Genomic DNA, 7,408 nt, shown 5'->3' with positions numbered 1-7,408 from the left:
TTCTTGATTTCTCTTTCTGTTGCTTCATTGTTGGTGTATAAAAATGCAACCGATTTCTGTACGTTGATTTTGTATCCTGCAACTGTGCTGAATTCTTGGATCAGTTCCAGTAGGATTCTGGTGGAGTTTGTCGGGTTTTCTATGTAGGGTATCATGTCATCTGCGAAAAGTGAGAGTTTGATTTCTTCTTTTCCGATTTTGATGCCTTTGATTTCCTTTTGTTGTCTGATGGCTGATGCTAGGACTTCCAGCAGTATGTTAAACAACAGTGGTGAGAGTGGACATCCCTGTCGTGTTCCTGATCTCAGGGGGAAGCTCTCAGATTTTCCCCATTGAGGATGATGTTCGCTGAAGGCTCCTCATAGATGGGATTTATGATTTAAGTAGGTTCCTTCTATCCCGACTTTCTCAAGGGTCTTTATTAAGAAGGGATGCGGTATTTTGTCAAATGCTTTTTATGCATCTATCAACAGGATCCTGTGTTTTTTATCGTGTCTTTTGTTGATGTGATGTATCACATTGATTGATTTGTGAATGCTGAACCAGCCCTGTAACCCAGGAATGAATCCCACTTGATCTTGTGGATGATTCTTTTTATGTGCTGTTGGATTCGATTTGCAAGTATCTTGTTGAGGATTTTTGCATCCATATTCATGAAGGATAGACTGCAAATAGATGGATATTGTTATTTTATATCCATTCTGCTCCTTTTTTAAAAAAGTTTTTTTAAGGCATTTATTCAGTTTTGAGAAACAGAGAATGAGTGGGGGAGGGGCAGAGAGAGAGAGGGAGACACAGAACCTGAAATAGGCTCTGAGTCATCAGTATAGAGCCTGGTGTGGTGCTCGAACCCACAAAGTGTGAGATCATGACCTGAGCTGAAGTTGGATGCTTAACCGACTGAGCCACCCAGGCGCCCCTGCTATCCTATATCTTTTAATTGGATCATTTTGTCCATTTACATTCAGTGTTATTATTGTAAAATATAGGTTTAGAGTCATCGTGTCCTTTGTGGGATTCATGCTTGTGGTGGTGTCTCTGGTACCTTGTGTTCTTTGCAACATTTCCCTCATAGCGTCCCCCTCAGGATTTCTTGTAGGGCTGGTTTAGTGGGGATGAATTCTTTCAATTTTTGTTTATTTGTGGAGACTTTTATCTCCCCTTTTATTCTGAACGAGAGGCTAGCTGGATAGAGGATTCTTGGCTGCATATTTTTTCTGTTCATCACATTGAAGATCTCTTGCCATTCCTTTCTGGCCTGCCACGTTTCAGTAGATAGGTCTGTCACCACTCTGATAGGTATCCCTTTGTATGTTAGGGCCCTTTTCTCCCTAGCTTCTTTCAGAATTCTCTCGTTGTCCTCATATTTTGTCAGTTTCCCTACGATATTTCATGCCAAAGATCAACTCAAGTGACGTCTGTGGGGAGTTCTCTGTGCCTCTTGGATTTCAACGTCTGTTTCCTTCCCCAGATTGGGGAAGTTCTCTGGTATAATTTTTTGAAGGACTCCTTCACTGTCTTTTCTTCTTTCTTCCTCTTCTGGAATTCCTATGTTATGGATATTGTTCCGTTTGATTGTATCGCTGAACTCTCGATCTCTCCTTTCATGTTCCTGGATCAGTTTATCTCTATTCTTCTCAACTTCCTCTTTTTCTATAATTGTATCTCCTAATTCACCTATTCTACTCTCTGCCTCTTCAATCTGCGCATTGAATGCCTCCATTATGATGCATATCATTTATAGCATTTTTAAATTCATAACAACTGTGTTTAAGCTCCATGGTCATTGTAGCAATACTTTCTCTGATGTTTTCCATGCCTTTTTCAGGCCCAGCAATTAATTTATGACTATTGTTCTAAATTCTTGTTCAGTTATGTTGCTTATATCTGTTTTGAGCAGTTCTTTAGCTGTCATTTCTTCCTGGAATTTCTTTGGAGGAGAGTTCTTCCGTTTTGTCATTGTGGTTAGCTTTCTGTCTCTTGTTAGTCTTTTTTTTTTTAATGTTTTTTTTTAATTTATTTCTAGGAGAGAGAGAGAGACAGCGTGAGCAGGGGAGGGTCAGAGAGAGGGAGTCACAGACTGAAACAGGCTCCAGGCTCTGAGCTGGCAGTCAGCACAGAGCCCGACGCAGGGCCCGAACCCACGAACCGCAAGATCATGACCTAAGTGAAAGTCGGACGCTTAACCGACTAAGCCACCCAGGCGCCCCTGTCTCTTGTTAGTCTTAAAAGCTTGTTGTGCACTCTGCACCTGCGGTACTGCTGTAGTAAAGAAAGGTCATTGACTGTCCAGGGTCTGTCCATTCAGGAAGTATTCTTTGAATGGTATCTCTTGGTCTCTTTTGTTGAGACTTTGGTTATTTTATTTCCCTACTCATAGTGGTATTTGGGACTCTCCACCATGTGTACATTGGCTTGTTTCTTGAGGTAGCCCGGGAAAGGAAAACAGACAGTCAAACACATAGCGAACAAATGCACACAGACGCACAGACAAATCCAACAAACACACAAACTGAAACGGAAAAAGAAAAAAAAAGGGGAAAAATGAGGAAGGAGGAAAAAGAAATAATAAAAATAAATAAAAAATAAAAAATATGAAAAGAAAAAAGAAAAAATCCCAAAAGACAGGGCAATCTAAAAGTAGAAAACCAGAATTTCCAGCTACAAATAAAGAGCCGGGTGTATGCAGTGCTGATGGAAGAGCATATACAAAGAGAGAAATGACAGGGCCGAGAGGAAGCAAAAATGGAAGAGTAATGACCAGGCAGAGAGACTAAGAGGTTTAATTCAGAGAGAGAAAGAGGAGAACATGGTAAGAGGTGAGGAGAAATAAACGAAGAAAATGTTACTCAGAGAAACTATATAGTCTGATTACTACAGAGAGAGATAGGAAAGTATCGGTGGAGGTGTAGAATACACATCTAGAGAATGGATTAAATATGACTGTTTAAGCAAGCCAGTGACCATAGTGCCCAGTCCAGCAGAGGGGAGAAATACGAATGAGACAAGGGAAAATATATCTGAATAGAAAGAATTGATTTTGAATTAATCATGGTAGTGCATCCATGTTGGTCTTGCCCCGGGCTTGGTAAAAAAGAAAACAGGTCTCCAGGGGGAATGGGTGTGGTTTGGTGTAGGTGGGTCTTAGCCTCCACCTCATCCTGCATGCTACTCCCTGAGTTCCCACCTTGGTGGTTGTGAGGAGAAAAATGGCGGCGCCCCAGTCCTCTCTCGAACCAAGCATTACAACTCACTCTTTTGGGTCCAATCTCCCTGTGCCACGGGCATAACTCCAAGGTGGGCTGTGTTTTATATTCCAAGCCACGCCTTGTTTCCAGATCTTAGTCCATGTGCCCCATTGATACCACCTGAAATATAAACCCGCAGGCCCTCCAAGCAGTTTCAATCCTCTCGCCTCCCCATTGGGAATGGAGCTGAGCCAGAAGAGCGACGGAGCAGCTTCAGGCTCACCGCTTCCTCTCCAGGTCAAGCTGGCAAGCAGAGGAGCTGTTTCTCCTGGGGTTACCTGGGACCAGTGCGTCCTGCTCAGGGTCAGCTGGACAGCTAGAAACCGGATTCCTCTCTGTCCTGAGCTGAGGTTTTTCTCTTCTCCAGCGACAGGGACAGTTTCTTGAGCAGTTTCAGCTGCTCTTTCTCTTCCCCTTGACTCACCACAGCTCCCTGCAAAGGAGGCTCCCTCCCCTCCCTCCGTGTCTCCTCTCCCGGCCCATTTTTATCTTCCCCAGTTCCCCCTCACGCTATAAAGTTTTCTCATCAGACTCTGTCTCCTTTTCCTCCCAAACTCCTGGATTCTGTAAGGGTTCCTATGGCTTCACGCCTTCTCTGTTTGAGACATCTGGGCGGGTGAAATGTATGGAGCTCCTTACTTCTCCGCCATCTTGCCTTGAAGCCTCCAAAAGAGTCTTAACATTCCCTCAACTTGACTAAAGTGGAGATAGGCTTCTTCCTAGTCTGGACCCTTGACTTGCCTTTTTGTAGAGCATTTTCTTTAGAAGATTTGTAATTGTAGACTCTTTCTCTGCCCCTTTGACATAAAATCATTTGTAAAATTTCCTGATAGTTGTACAGTCCAGGAATATCTTTCTCAAAGACCAGGGAGCCATCCCACAAAGGTGTAGTCATCAAGGGAGATACCTTTCCTATCTCCTGGTGTCCATGGGAGGGCAGGAGTCCACTCTCTATAGGCACCTTGCTCCAAGTTCTAAAACTATTTCCTGTTGAGAAGATACAAAAAAGTTCACTTTTCCAGTAGGTAGAGCCAATTGGCAAACAGCTGGCCTTCAGTCTCCAGCCGTTTGCTTCAGCTGAGTTGAGCTCAGATGGAGTCCCACAGTGGTGTTGGGTGATGTCTTCCTTGCCATTTACCTGTGCCCAGTGCAGTGGTTCTAATGTCCTCCACGGTTTAAAGGCAGCACAGAGAAGTAGACATCAGAGGCCTCAGACCTACGCATGTGGTGCAGCCTGGTTTATTTTGATGTAGCTCCCATCAAGGATGGGAGATGCCAAGTCCCACTCTCAGCAGTACTCCCGAATTATAGGACGTTTCCTACTTGGGATTATCCCAGAAAGGGCATAGCAGGAGAATGCATATGATCTCAGGGGTCTTTTCACTCCTCCTCCTCCTCCCTTCTTCAGGACACAGTGTCGTGGAGTAGATAACGTGTGGGAGATTTCTTTACCTTTCCCTGTTATGTTCTTCCTTCCTGAAGTCACCTGAGCTCTACTAGCAGGCATCTCTGTGCGCAGGAGACACGGCCTCATGAACTGAGTATGCCCAGCATGGTTGCTGATTCACTAAACAGGAGACCAGGGAATAATCAAGTCAATAAGCTGATTTATAAAGCTCTCACCCTGCTTCGGGATTCGATCTTTATTTTCATCTTTGTTTTTTCTATTATAGATTCTATCACCACCACAACCATATGGAGATATAGGCAGCTTAAGAATGAGGCTAGTTCCCTCTTATTAAGTACTTACTTATCAAGTACTGTTCAAAGTGTCCTACATATGTTAACATTTAGCAAGCTCTGCCAACTCATAAGTCTCTATTATTAACCTTATTCTACAGATAAAGAGACCAAGACATAGAAAGTGTAAGAAACCATCAATAGTCATGTAACTAGCAAGCAGAGGAGCCAGCATTTGAACCCTGGTACTCTCAGGTAAGTCTGTGCTTTTAACCTCCATGGTACTCTCAAGGGCAAAATAATTTATTCTTAGGATACAAACAGCAAAATTCATTAAAATATTGAAAATATTACTTCACAAAGACACACACTTTGTTTGCACAGAGTATTTCCAGATCTACTTTGCTTCTGAATAAGAATAATGTTTGAAAGATGGATTATTCCGTTTATGAATTTAAAAATAGCTAAGTCACCTGATTCATATAAGCCACTTCTAGACTATAACAGAATTTATATAGAAAATACACACAAAATCAGCTATTAATCTTAGAATTATTAGAAATTAAGCAAGTGTCTGTATTTAAGTTTAAAGTGTAAGAATCAGTGTATTCCTTCTTAACAGTCATATTTTCTGTTTCTTGGTTGCAAAACACAGAACCAGTCCTGGCTGTACTTAGCTATGTCCCAGAGTCCCACTGATAATCTAGTGTGGGGATAGGAGCCTGGGCAGTGAAGGAGAGCACAGTGCTGGCTTTGCAGGGCTGGCACAGATGTGCCTTGTGGGATCTGGGGCAGATTCCAGATGCCACCACTACTCCCCAGAATGGGCGTTTGGCCACCATCCTCAGCAGAGCCACAAGCCACACAGCACTTGTTTCTTCAAGCTGAGGTCTTAGGCTGGACTGTCTAACCTTAGAATTCAGGTCCCATGCCTACATCCAAGCCATGAGGAATACCCAGAAATTGAGTGTTCGTCCTCTGCCTTGGGAGATAGCAGTAGTAACATGGGAATTCCTACAATCGATGGTAGCATTCAGTGATGCTTGGTGTCCACTGTGCATGTCTGACATGAATAGGCCATGAGCCAGGCTTGTAGCAACCACACAAATACAAAACCATAAAGCCAGTCAACTGAAAAGCGTGGGTTACTTTCATGAAGAGAATCAGCAAAATTTTCTTCAGGGTAAACAAAAAACATTTAATATTTCTTGATAAAAAGAAACTATTACAGAGCGTATTTCCCAAGTTAGTCTATAAATTATGAATCATTGAATGACTTCAAAGACAAATGCAATATTTATTGAAATGAATGAAGAGGTTCAAAAGAATAATACAATGTAATAAAAATACCTTATAGACCAAAGGAGGGCTCTATGGCCCAAATCATGACAGTGAATGATAATACAATATTCCGTAACTAGCATAAGTATATAAATATAGATTAATAAAAAATATTTGAACACATAGGAATAGAGATAAAAATTTATATGTTCTGGGCACCTGGGTGGCTCAGTTGGTTGAGCATCCAACTCTTGATTTTGGCTCAGATCATGATCTCATGGTTGGTGAGTCTGAGCCCTACATTGGGTTCTGAGCTGACAGCATGGAACCTGCTTGGGATTCTCTCTTTCCTCTCTCTGCTCCTCCCTGACTTGTGTGCATGCTCTTGCTCTTTCTCAAATAAATGAACTTTAAAAAATTGATGTGTTCTTTTTGTAACTTAGTAGCATCATTAATAAAATAGGTCAATGAAAGAAAATTTCATAAATTGTGTTAACATATTTAATTGGTGTACAACTTAAAAGGAAAAAATATAGTTTAGGGGCACCTGGTGGAGTCTGTTGAGCATCTAATTCTTGATTTTGGCTCAGGTCATGATCCCAGGGTTGTGGAATAGAGTCCCACATCAGGCTCTGTGCTGATGGTGCACAGCCTGCTTTGGATTCTCTCTCTCCCTCTCTCTCTGCCCCTTCCCCACCTGCACATGTGTTCTCTCTCTCTAAAATATATATATTATAGAAATTATAAAATATATAATGTATATAATATATTATAAATAAATATATGTTTAATATGTAATAATATATAAACATATCATTTACATGTTATATATTACTATATTATATGTAATATGTCTCTATACAATGTATATTAGTTATGTATTGTAGAATATATAATATAATAACATGTAAACTCTTTCTCTCTCTCTCTCTATATATATATATAGATAGATAGATTCTTATGTAAATACGCACACATTCAGACTCATTGAGATGTATACATTAAATGTGCACAATTTTTTTCTATCAATTATGCTTCACTAAAGTAAAAAAAAAAGGATATTAAATGTGATATAGTGTGTGTGTGTGTGTGTGTGCATATTTGCATCCATAAAAGTACTGAAAACTTATCAGGTTAAAATCAGCAAAGGGAAAAAGTACATGGGGAAAGTCCAGATAAACCAGGCAGCAACTTCTGTA

Source organism: Crocuta crocuta, unplaced genomic scaffold (genome assembly GCF_008692635.1).
Source record: "Crocuta crocuta isolate KB4526 unplaced genomic scaffold, BGI_CrCroc_1.0 scaffold259, whole genome shotgun sequence".
In the NCBI taxonomy this organism is placed as follows: domain Eukaryota; kingdom Metazoa; phylum Chordata; class Mammalia; order Carnivora; family Hyaenidae; genus Crocuta; species Crocuta crocuta.
Note: the sequence above shows the minus strand (reverse complement) of the source record.